At 44.1% G+C, this 13,555-nt stretch overlaps 1 pseudogene; it reads left to right on the plus strand.

Moving 5' to 3' along the window:
* Positions 1-13,555, plus strand: part of LOC137772188 (elongation factor 1-alpha-like) — a 38,206-nt pseudogene that overhangs the window by 12,576 nt on the left and 12,075 nt on the right.

Consider the following 13,555-nt stretch of genomic DNA (forward strand, 5'->3'; position numbering starts at 1 on the left):
CACCTTTCAGTCAAATGTGGTCCACAGAAGCATATCAGAGATTTTTTTCAGCTCTTGCAACATGACACCTTCAACATATTGTTTAGAGCTGGTCGGTGCTGACATGATATCATGGCTCTGAGAAGGAGAAAATGGTGAGTTACTAAGAGCTTCTGTGTGTGTGCTTAACTCAAATCTATTATATCCCAAATGGTGTGGAGTCTCTGGAATGATCATTGCTCTCAATAAAATTAATACACGTAGCTTTCAGATGCAAGGACTCCTCAACTTGGGGTCCAGTTTTAAAACAAAAAATATAAACAAACAAACAAACAAAATACTTGACTAGATTATGTTCTCGAGGGCAAAAATGATTTTATTCACCTTTGTCTTGCCAAGCATGTGCTTGGCATACAGAAGGAGTTCAAATATCTGTTGGATAGTTACAATAATAGCATGCTCATATTTAAAAACATGAAAAGCAATAACTTCTCTGGAGTTGCTGAAGAGGAAGACAAACAGTTGCATAAAGATTCTTGCATATGTGCAGAGTCTCTGCATTCTCTGAGATGTGTGGATGTACTGATATAATAATTAAGAGCAGAGGCTTTAAAGCCCAGATTCCTACAAAAAGTCTGTTCAAGGCAATTTAGGATTTCTCTAACCCTCTCCTCAAAATCCTCCCAGGCTCCTTCCACTGCCTGCAGTCCTACATTTTTAGATATTTATTTCAGCCACACTTCGTTTCCAGGTACCAAAATCTATATTAGTTACCTGTTGCTGCCTAATAATTTATCATAAAGTGAGCATCTTAAATTAACAAACATTTACTGTCTCACAGTTTCTGTGTGTCTGGAAACCGGTGTGATGAACTGGGAGTCTCACACTCAGGGTTTCTCACAAGGATGCAGTCAAGATGTTGGTTGCAGCTGCAGTCGTGAAGGCTCACAGGGATGACCCGCTTCCAAGCTCACTCACTTGACTGTTGGCAGACATCAGGTCTTCTCAACTTGTTGGCCAGACATCAAGACCTTGCCCCACCGTCCTCCTGATGGAGCAGCTCACAACTTGGAAGCTGGCTTCCCTCAGAGCAAGAGTCAGAGAGCAAGAAAGATGCTGAAGACAGAAGTTACAGCCTTTTTGTTACCTAATCTTGGCAGTGACGTTCTACCACACTTGCCATATTCTGTTTATTAGAAGTGAGTCACTAGGACCAGCCCACACTCAGGCGAGGGTCACACAAGGGCACGGATACTGGGAGATGGAGTCACTGGGGGCCATCTGCCACTTACACCAGCTTAACATATGTACCTTCCATTCTTTTCTTCCTTCCTTTTCCCATCCTCCCTCATTCCCTCTCTACTTTCTTCCAGCACTTACTGTGGGTCTACCACCACCAGGGAGCTACACCAGGCTCTGGGAACACAAAGCCTGGGAACACGGATGAGCCCAGCCTAGAAAGAGCCATGAAAAATAACTATTTCCCAAGCTCAGTCACTCACTCCTTTGGCCATACACATGGACTTCCTAAACCTTTTCTTGCTTTCTTTCTTTTTTCAAATTCAGGTATAGTTGAGTCACAATATTGTGTTAGTTTCAGATGTACAGCAAACTTTTTCAGTTACATAATACATATTTTTTTCAGATTATTTTCCATGATAGGTTATTACAAGATATTGAAAATTGTTCTCTGTGTTATACAGTAAGTTCTTGCTGCTTATCTGTTTTACGTATAGTAGTTTGTATCTGTTAATCCCATACTCCTAATTTATCCCTCCCCTCCTTCTCTTTCCCCTTTGTGGAATCTAAAAAATATTACAAATGAATCTATGTACAAAACAGAAACAGACTCACAGAAAACAAACTTACGGTTACCTAAACATTTTCTTATTCAATGTTTTCTTTAAGTTGATTCGCCTCTGAACTCTGACCTCATCTTAAGCCAGTTCTTAACACTGGCTGTCCTTTAGCAGCGCATCAGGAGGCTATTTAGCCTACGGGTGAAGGAGATGTGGTCCACATGGGGCAGTTCTTCCCATCACCCCACAGTTGCTTTACCACCCACTTACTCCCACCCCGCCCCGAGGGGTCACCAGCAGGGAGGTGGCGGCTTCCGTGGGAGGATCCCGCTCTCTTGCCCTGCAGCTCCAAGCTCCGCCCCCTCTTATTGCCCCTCCCCACCCACGCTGTCCCCGAGCTTGCCCCTTTCATCAGTGAAGGGGCAAAAGGACCTTGCTGCAGCCACACACAGCTCTCATTTACGAAAAAGAATCTCCTTTGCTTTCTTAGAAAGAGATGGAGCGTTACTGTGGGCGCTTGTGACCCCCGGTGGCAGAGAAGGGAAAATACAAGCAGTGGAGTCTAGGAGGCTGGAAGGTAGCATCTGTCATCTATGCCCTGGCGTCTCCACTGACACTGTGCACAACGGTGTCCACAGAGGGTGAAAGCAACACACACACAACGCTGAAACACCCTGCCTTTCACCCCGTGTTAAGCGGCTTTATTCACTTCTAAGCAATCAGCACCTCCACTAGTACAAAAACGTCCAGAAGATACAAATGCCCTTATTGTTTCTGCATTTTTGTCCCCAGTATTTTGGAGTAAGTTGTTGGAGGAGCTTCTCAAACTTCCCAGGTACCTTACTGGCCACGAGGACTAATCTATATCTCTGGGGGCCTGGGGGGATAGTCCTAAGTTGCAGTAGCCAAAACAAAATTGTTCTGAAGTTTCATGATTTATTATAAAAAACTCATGTGAATGCTGCATTCCAATGCACTAATATATCACTATGTTTAACATAAAATGATATTTTACCCAACTGTCTGAATCAAATCAGCTCTGTAGAAGGATTCATCATCTTTATGCAAAGCACCTTACCCATGACCCCTGGGCCTAAGGGTCCCCATTGTGAAGGGCATAGAGATCATGGGGACCTCAAGGAGCCAGGCTCCTCTGGGTCCAACCCCAGCTCTCCTGTTTCCTGGCCATGTCACGCTGGCAAATTAACTCCTTGCTCTGAAACACAGTTTTCTTATCTGTAAGAGCAATGTGAACCTCGGAGCTCTGGAGAGAGCCAGAACTGCCGAGAATGGTGATACCATCAGCCATACAGTGTTTTACAAGTTACCAAGCATTTCCATGTGTTACCTTATTTGGATCAGGCACCTCGATGTGGAAGGAAGCCAGAAACCTAGGCTTGTGCCCGGAGGGACTCTGTGCTCCCGGCAAGTGATTTAACCTTTGAGAGCATCTATATAGCCTCACGCATGAATGACCTGTGATAATGATGTTATAGGTTATTGGGATAATTAAAGATAATTTCCCCCCTACACTTCATGAGTTCTTTTGGCTGGCCTAATGATTAAACTGACACAAGACAGCTTAACAGGAGAAAAGAAAACAGGTTCAATTTAATTCATATGCACAGAGGTCTTATAGAAATAGGACAATAGGAAATGACCAAAGTATCATTTTTGGACAAAGAAACTATTTGTGAAGATTTGACAAAACAAAGGGGCTTGTGCTTGGGGCAGCAGACTAATGAAGAAGTAACAAAGCCTGTCTATACAGCTTTCTTAGCCTTGAATTCCCTGACTCTGGTGATAAGGATGCTTTTTATCTTCCTCGTATGGGGAGGACACCTTTACACGGGAGATTTATTTCCTGCATTTGGGGGAAAGAGAGGGGTCAGGTGTTTTGGGTTTTTTTTCATCTCGTTTTTATCCCCACAGGCTCTTTCTCAAGTAACTTTAGTTCAAAATAACCAATATGACATTGAGGCATATTTGGGGGCAGCCTGCCCTGGGACCCAACAACGTCTGTAACGTGGGCAAATCTCAGTAAGCAGTCAGTTTCCCTGGTGCCTGGAAGCAGCTGCAGAGTGTGGGTAAGCACACCAGCTCTGCATCCAGAATGTCTCAGCTCCTACTAGCTGGGTGACCTTGGGCAAGTTACTTAACATCTTTCTGCCTCAGTTTCCTCATCTGTCGGAGGAGTATGAAAACAGCATCCTCTCAGAGGGTTGCGAAGATAAATGACTTGATAGAAGACACACTCACAATAGTGGCTGGCCCATAGGATGTTAAGGATTCCAGTAGGTATTTGTGTGCAGTTGATTGGCCATAGGGAAACAGAGGCTCAGAGAAGTTCCCCTCAAAATCAACATGCCGTCCTTTCCCCAAGTGGAAGATCCAGGATTTGAATCCAGATTAAGATTCCAGATCTAGTCATATTTTCGCTGTTCTCCAACAGGGTCTCCTGGGAGTAGGGGCTGTACACTACATTAATTTATCCTCCACTGGAAGCCTCAACTCCCTGGAGTGGGCCCATGGAGGCCAGGGTTCACACAGTATTCCCTAATATAAACAGCAAGTCTTCTCAGGCTAATTACTTCTAGTTCATGAAATAATGCATTATTGCTTCCTGGAGAGGTTGGAAGATAGACAAAAGCCCTGTGTTTAATGGAATTTCTTTCTGAGACTAAGCAGCCCTCTCAGTTACCTTAAGATACTATAGAGAGCCAACACCATTGTTCTGATACCTAATACCTGCCTGGGCTCAAAAGAGTTATAAAACGTAAAAGTAGAAAGAGATTGTAGGTCATTTTCTCCAAATATAGAAGGGGATTGAGGTCCACCAAACTTAGAGCCCTGACCCACACTCTTATATCTGTTTTGATCTATTCTATGTAATAACCAGAGACTTCCTCATCTGGGCTCCACCAAACACTCTCCCCCACCTATTAAGACTGCCTACACCCACCCTCTGTCATTCTGTGTCCAAATGTCTTCTCATTTCCCTGAAAGACTCCAAATCTCCCTCTGCTCTTGCTCTCTCCCAGACCATGACCTTCCTCCTCCTTACTACAGAGAGAAAATAGAAGCCATGAGGGGAAATGCCTGTAACTTCCACGGATGCACCAGCCCCTGCATCTCCTTGCCTGTCCCTGGAGAAGAGGGGTCTCTTCCAGTGCAGTGTCTGGGTACCATGCCATCCTGCCTTCTTAAGGAACTTATCCCATATTGGTTTCCTCGCTTTCTCATAAATCTCCCACATCGCCCTCTGCTGGTTCCTTCTAGAGTAAGTCCCCTACATACGAACGAGTTCTGTTCCGAGAGCGCGTTCGTAAATCCAATTTGTTCATTAAGCCCAACAAAGTTAACCTAGGTACCCAACTAACACAATTGGCTATATAGTACTGTACTGTAATAGGTTTATAATACTTTAAACACAAATAATACATAAAAACAAACACAAAAAACAAAACATTTTTAATCTTACAGTATAGTACCTTGAAAAGTACAGTAGTGCAGTACAGCTGTCTTACAGGGGCTGGCATCCAACGAACAGGCAAGAAGAGTTACTGACTGGAGGAGGGAGAGGAGGTGGGAGATGGTAGAGCTGAAGGATCGTCGGCAATAGGAGATGGAGGGCAAGCTGCAATTTCAGTCACTCCTGACGTTGTTGACACAGGTTCTGGTTCCTTGCTGGATTCAATTCTATCTCCCCTCTTGAAAAAGCGATCCAGTGATGTCTGGGTAGTAGCTCTTCTTTCCTCGTCATAGATGACACAGTAACACTGGATTGCATTCTGAATGGCTGCTGCAACCTTCGTGTACTAACTTACGTGACTAGACATGCAAACACACGTTCGCATCTTTGGAAGTTCACAACTTGAAGATTCGTATGTAGGGGACTTACTGTAATCAAAATTTGCACATGGTTCTGCTTCTCCCATCTTTAAGAACCAATGAAAATCTTCATTGATCTCACACCTCCCTCCAGCCACTTCCTTATCCTTCTCTTCTCCAGGTTTCAGCCAGTTTTCTCCAGGTTGTCCAAGCTCATGGCACTCCACTTCTTCACCTCTCATCCTTCACAACCCCCTCAGTCAGCCTCACACCCTCACTGCACAGCCAACAGGGCCATCCCCAAGGTCACCGACAGATGACCACTATGTCAATTTATTCATGAATTCAAGGTATGTATTTGAATATCTGCTGTGCTGCGGACACTGTCCCAGGCACTGAGAATACACTGTAAACAAATAGCAAATATCCCTGTCCTCATGTGGCTCACCAGCTGGTCATGTAGGAGTGCAAAGGTCACATTTCAGTCTTCATTTTCTTACTGAAACTCAGGTCTGGCTGCTCACCACTCGAAAGCCCATACTCGAGAGGTAAGTATTGGTAGAAAGGAAAGTCTGCTTTATTTTGGAGGCCAGCAACAGGGGGAGAGGCGGACTCATGTCCAAAGGCCAACTCCCCACTGCTGATCAGTGGGCAAGAGCTTTTAAAAGAGTTTCAGGAGCGTATAGGAAGAGGGAGGGGGCTACGGGCAGAAACAGTAGAGTCAGCTCCGACAGTCATCTTGAAGTTAATCATGCGGTGGTCTGGTCAGTGTCGTCTTGATTGTTTTAAGTACAGTTAATCTTCCGTTCCATTTCTTTGAGGCCAATTCTCAGAATTGTGTCAGCTTACGTAATGGTTACAATCTGGTCATCATGTAGTTAACTTCCACCTGCTACTGAAGATAACTTCAGTATCTACAAAACAGCTCAAAGGATGTGGCTCAGAATATTATCTGTAGCGCTTGAGAGGAACTAAAGGTCCTTGACTTTGTTTAATAACTAAACTATTATTATTTTGTCCTGTTTGACTGCTTTTCTTTTATTTCTGCATTTTCTCACTTCTCTGATTAAATTTATTCTTTGACTAAAATTCTTCTACAGACAAAAGGCAGGCGGAGGACATGCAGGGGTGGTTGTGTTCTGGGAAGGCCCCATAGGGTCCTGCTCTGTTTCAATTTTACTTCATCTTCAATGGAATCTAATCACTCACTTATTTTTTTTTTAATGTCTTGTACTGGGCATCACTTCTCTTAAATGGCTGATATAGCTCAGATTCCTTATCATCCTATCTGATTTAAAATTTTTTCATTCAACAAAATTTTATCGACTACCAAGTATGTGCCAAGCACTCTTTCTGGTGCTGAGAAACAGCAATGAAAAATAGAAAGACAAAAATCTCAGCCTTCATGAGGCTTATGGTTTAGTGGGAAGGTAGATGGAGAGTGCCAGGTGCAAGTGGGGTTAAATAGGGTGATCAGAGTCACTTCACTGATAAAGTGACATGGAACTAAGGAGGCAAGCTATGCAGCACCTGAGGGAAAAGCATTCCAGGCAGAGGGAACAGCCAGTACAAATGCCCTAGTGCAGAGTAAGAGGGTGAAGAGTTGACAATAAGATCAGAGAGGAAATCAGGTGGGGGAGTGTGCGTGTTAAATTGTGCAGGGCCTTGTGGTCCACCACCCTGAGTGAGCTGAGGGCTATTGGAGGGTTTTGAGCCAAGGAGAGAAATGATCTGACATGTGTTCTAAAAGGAACACCCTGACTGCCTTGTGGGGAACAGGGATGATGGTGGCTTGGACCAGGGTGATGGTGGTATAAGGGTGAGAAGTTATGGAATCCAACAGGGCACTGTGGAGCTCCGCAGGGCTCTTCTCCCTGCGGAGAAGAACCCTGACATCTTCTTCCCAAGGAGAAGAACTCTGACCTCTTCTCCCTGAGGAGAATCACGACCTCTTCTTCCTGAGGAGAGAGCCCTGTAGCGAGATGCCACTTGGGTGACCCCATCTCCTCCCACAGCTCCAATTGTCTTCTGCTCAATGACAGGTCCTACCCAGGCATCTTCTCTGAGCTTCTTCTCGGTGTTTCTATCTGGTTCTTAAAGTCATCTCCAAGTCTGCATGTCTTGCCCCTCTTAGACATGCCATCACCCACCCAGTTGCTAAGCCAGACATTTGGAAATTCACCTTTGATAGCTCCCCCTGCTTCACCTCCACATTCACTTAGCTCCATGCCTTGGAGTCACCACTTCTCTCCACATCTTCTCTAGGCCACCACTGTGTTGACACTAGCCTCCCAACTGCACTCACAATGTCCACGCCTGTGCCTCCAATCCCCACCCCTTCCCTAAGCTGAGGCAAAGAGAACTTTTAAAAATACAGATTCCGGGGCTTCCCTGGTGGCGCAGTGGTTGAGAGTCCGCCTCCCAATGCAGGGCACACGGGTTCGATCCCTGGTCTGGGAGGATCCCACATGCCGCTGAGCAACTAGGCCCGTGAGCCACAATTACTGAGCCTGCGCATCTGGAGCCTGTGCTCCGCAACAAGAGAAACCGTGACAGTGAGAGGCCCGCGCACCGCGATGAAGAGTGGCCCCCGCTTGCCACAACTGGAGAAAGCCCTCGCACAGCAATGAAGACCCAACACAGCCAAAAATAAAATAAATAAATAAATAATTTAAAAATATTAAAAAAAAAAAATACACATACCTTTAAAAAAAAAAATACAGATTTCAACAGATCATACCCCTGCTTAAAATCCTTAAATGCCTTTCCATGGCTCCTAGATAAATCCTTACTAAACAAAATCCTCACAAAACAAAATTCCAATCATACCCTGAAGTACCTCACCCCTTCCTGCGTCTCCAATCTTTCCCCATACCCTCTCCATCTTTCTCTGTACTCCAGACGTGTTAACCTTCTTTGGTTTGCTTCCCACTTTAGGGTCTTTGCATGTGATGTTTCTTCTGCCTGGAAGACTCTCTGTCACCCTCTTAACTTTCTATATCCTCTAGGTCTCAGCTCATGTAGCTTTCCCAGGAAGACCTCCCACAAACCCTAGATGATGTCAGAGCTCTCTCTCCACATACTCACAACACCTTGGATTTCTCTTTCACAGCGTCATCACAATTGGAGGAAATTATTTGTTTAAGTAGCTGTTTAATGCTTATTCATATGCTATGCTCTGTATCCTGTCTGTCTTCTCATCATGGTATCTCCCACGTCAAGGACAGTGTGGGCAACAAAGAAAGGGCCCTTAGACATAAACAAGAAGGTCCCTGCCTGGCTCATGCTCCTGACCTGTTCCAGTGATACCTCTTCTCATGGCGCAAGGAGTCTACAGGACCAAGGGATTTGTCTATTCAAGGCTCTGTCCTCCTTCTGGATGCCCAGGACCCTGGAGTTATTTACCTTAAAGGCCTGGGATCCACTTAGATTGCCTGTAAACACCTCTTACCTGAGTTTCCCCTCACAAGGGTAGATGATGCCATCAGGGTGAGCCCCCCTAGGCCTGGGGTGGGTGAAGTTGCACAGTGCAGTTGGGACACACAAGCTAGAGCATCCATATGCCTGTGTGCAAGGACACAGTGTGCAGACTGACCTGGGAAGGGAAGAGAAGGTGTCAGGCCATGGGCGGGGTCAAGGTCAGCAGTCCTGCCACATTTGGGCACAGAGCTCTGAGAATTCCAAGAATTCTAAATTCAAACCAGGCTTTCCAGGTCAGCTTGAAGGCAAATAAACCATTTTATGTAATGACTTGTTACCTTGATTCAGAATTGTTGAATGGACACATGCTATGTGGATCTCTATTTTTATTCTAGCCCAGAGCCTGACAATAAGTTTTGTTAAATGAACAGATTTTATCCCCGGATCTCAGCTCAACTCACGAAGTGACTAGATGAAAAACGTATGGACGGTTCATGCAAATCAATCCCCTCAATAGCAAATGCATTTTATTTATTTAAAGTGAAGATCCGAGTATAATCCGAGCTGCCAAGTACAATCTGTCTACAGTGGGTGAGATATTTTTCTCGGGGCGGCTCTGACTTGGATGTGTCCTTTCCATGATTCAATGACAAGCATAATTAATCACAATAGCTAACATTTATTGGGCCCTTATGTTCAGGCACTGTTTTAAGCCCTTTACATGAACTGATTCATTTAATAGTCACAATCCTATGAAATAGGTACTGTTATCATCCTCTTTTTACAGATGAAAAATTGAGATTCAGAAATGTTAAGTGACTTGCCTAAGGTCACACAGCTAGTAAGTAGCAAAGCTAGAGTTAAGTTCCCAGCAGCCTGGGCTTACGTATGTGCAGAAGCCCAAGTCTTCCTGTGCCTCTCCCTTGTTATCAATCCCTGGGACCTCTTGGAGTCTAAGCCTGAATCTAAAGGTGTTAGGGCCCCACTCCCTAATGCTGGGTTGCCTTTGCAATGCGTGAGAAATAATAAGGGATTAAATATGGAGTTTAATTAGCCAGATGACTAATACCACCCCCACAAGGGAAGCATTCCACCCAATCTCTACATTCAGTCTCCTCTTGTAGCCTTATAGGAATGCAGAGATAGGACAAAGAGCATCTCATTTATTTTCAATAAAGTTATTGGATTTTCATTTAATAATCGTGACATCAAGGGGCCTGGATGGGGGAAAAAATCATAGTTCCTTAACGGTGAATTTTTTACAGGCTGTAAACTTTAATTAGCAAATATACTGACTCCCTGAAAATGCTCTAGTCCCACCTGAGTAGACATTTATTGTTAGGCTGGGAAAACCCAAATCCCAAAGTGAAATCAGAGAAGCCCCTTCCTGTTCTCAGGCAATAGGATCACTGGTAGTAGCTCCAAGGACCCCAGGGGCAGTCTAACCTTCAGGGTTGGAGTAAGAGAAGTAGGATGGGGGAAAGAGAAGGGAGGCAGGACATAGACTCAAAGCTGTGGATCCTTCAGAGAATTATGTCCCCAGCTACATATTTTCAAAAGATGCTCACATTCTCTCCTGTGTGTTGGGGGGACTAGGGGAGAATGAGGCCATTACCAAGGTCAGGCTCAGTATCAGATTGATATACGCCCTACCTTCAGGGACATTAAGAAGTCCCTAGAGGAATATAGGGTAGCTTCAGACAATGTCATCATTAATCAACAATTTAGATATTTTTGCATGACAAAAATGTTTTTATTTTAACGTCATTCTCTGCAGCATTATTCATAACAGCAAAAGATGAAAACACCTTTTGAACTCTGTGATTGGTGCTCAACGAATATCAATTCTCTTTTCCTCTTCACCTCTCATCCTGATCTTCCACTTCCAATTTTACAAACCTGTGTTTCACAGAGTCGTTCGTTATGAGAATAAAATGAAACAAAACCTCTCTCCGCTCAACACAATTGCCATTTACTAGTAACCATGATTTGTTGAAATGACGTAACGTAAAATTTCCTAACACATGGTAAACATTTAACACATTTGCTAAACAAAACAAAAATGGTTGGAAAATGGCTAAACTTAAAAAGACAATGCTCTCCCCTTCCAAGCTTCTGTGGATATGTCCCAAACCAGAGTGATGGAAATAAACCAGACTGCAAACTTGGGATAGTCCCAGTGATTTCAAAGCAGGTAACAAAATCCAGGCTTTGGCAGCAGTGTTCCTGAAATAAACTGCACACATTTCTCAGAGGAGAGTTACTTCTGGTCCAGAAATTGGCTACCTTCTCAAATGGTCATTCAGAAGGTACATTTGTCTTGCACCAGCAAGCACTGGCTGTCTCCATGACTGAATCTGATCTACTCCTTGACACAGTCACCTCGTCTTCCCCTCTCCTTGGTCTCCCACCCTGCTACACAGATGGTTCTTCCCCTGTTGTCACACAGCCTGCTTTGGTAGGTAGATCACATGGGCCTGGACTTGGGAAGCCTGGAAGTAGATTCTGGCTTTGTCCTGACGCTGCTTTAGCAATTGACCCTCAGCAAGCTGTTGGCCTCTCTGTGCTTCAGTATCTACATCTGCAAAATAGTAATGGTCTGGGACTTCCCTCACGGTCCAGTGGTTAAGACTCCGCACTTCCATTGCAGGGAGCACAGGTTCTATCTCTGGTCTGGGAACTAAGATCCCACATGCCACATGCCATGCACAGCGCATCCAAAAAAAAGAGTAACAGTCTGGTCACTGTGTGACTGTCATGTTTGAGAATCTCTTTCCTGAAACGTTTACTGAACCCTCCCACTCTCTCGCCCCCAGTTTGCGCTACCCTAGCTGTGTATTACCTCTCTATTAAAGCACTATGGATGCTTTGGTTTCATCTTTTTTTTTCTGCAGTCCTGGATCTCAGTCTCCTTAGTGCCTGGACAGAGCGATGCTCAAGAACGTTTGATGAATGGATGAATGAATGAATGGGAAAACATTAAAAGCACAATGCTCTAAATCAGACAAACTTATCTATAAAAGTCCAGAGTTAATAGTTCAGGCTCTGTGGGTCTGTTGCAACCACTCATTCGGCTGGTGTGTCCCAAAGCAGCCATTGATGTAGGTAAATGAATGGATGTGACTGTGCTCCAATTAAATTTTATTTATGGACACTGAAATTGGAATGTCTGTCATCTGATTTTCACATACCATAAATCATCCTTTTTTTCTTTGCATTTATTCAATCATTTTAAAATGTGAAAGTCATTCTTTACACACGGACCACACAAAAGTTGGTGCAGGCCAGATTTGGCCCACGGGTCATAGTTGGTCAAGTTCTGCTCTAAAGTAATAGTTGATATTGTTTTTATCATGGGTGATGCTGAGATTGCCCATGGGTCCCTTTTCTTTCACGTGGATAGATACTGAGATCCGCCGAGTGTGTGACATCAGGCCTGTGTCTCCCCACCATCAGTAGGGAGGATCCTCGTGTCACCTGCTGCCTTTTCATCCTGAGGGTCTGACCAGCTACCTTTCTCCCTTCACTCTGTCCCTTCAAAGGATCTGTGGCCCTCCTACCCCTGGGGTGCCTGGGCTGGTTTTCAGCACACAAGTCATCTTCCCAGCAGAGGGTCATATGTGAGCAGAACGAGGGTTATGGGGGTTCTGACATTCTTTGGACATGTAATTTGGTTAAGAATTGGGGTGAGTTTGCCTCTATCCTTTCTTATTCATTGTGCAATTATAAATAATGATTCCTATTACAACACCTTTTATTTATTGAGCACTTACTATGTGCTCAATCAATGTTGTGCTAAGGGATTTTTCACGTCGTACCTCATTTATAAAATGATTTCAAAGTAGAATTGTTTTCTTCCTCACCATGATGGGCTTCTCTCTCTTTGAAGACCTATTTAACAGAGGAAGGTTGGTAGGAACCAGCTTTGGAAGTGTAACAGAAGGGAGGCATAATAAAACCGTCAGTTACTGAGAGTTTAATATATACCAGGCACCATTCTACAGATTCTCCCATGAGAGGATCAAAGCAAATGTAAGAGGGTAGATAATATCATTATTTCAATTTTATGGTGCGAACCAAGGCTTATGAAGGTTTAACTGGTTGACAGTCATTTATCTATAGGAAGTAGTAGAGTGAGGTTTGGCCCAAGTGGTCTGACTCCAGACCCTCCTCCTAACTTCTAACAATTCTGCCCACAACCTTAAAGTCGTAAGTGTATTTCATCATTTTCCACCATCAGCATAAAATACTGGCAAAGTCCCCTCATCTCCTTCCTTTATGTTATTTTTAAATTGTTATATCATTCCATATTCTTTTAAAAATTCCTGTTCCTTCCACCATCACCATCATTTTCCCTATCTCTTGTTGTGACCTTGAACTTGAAATCATTCTATCAATTCGGTGCCACAACTTGAAAAAGGTATTGGAGGGGAGAGGACCCTTCAGAAGCTTTCAAAAGATGACCTAGTGACCTTTATTTCAAGCTCAAAGGATCATTTAAACCTCCTTTCGGTTAGGGTCCCAGC

Source organism: Eschrichtius robustus, chromosome 11 (genome assembly GCF_028021215.1).
Source record: "Eschrichtius robustus isolate mEscRob2 chromosome 11, mEscRob2.pri, whole genome shotgun sequence".
NCBI classification, from domain to species: Eukaryota; Metazoa; Chordata; class Mammalia; order Artiodactyla; family Eschrichtiidae; genus Eschrichtius; species Eschrichtius robustus.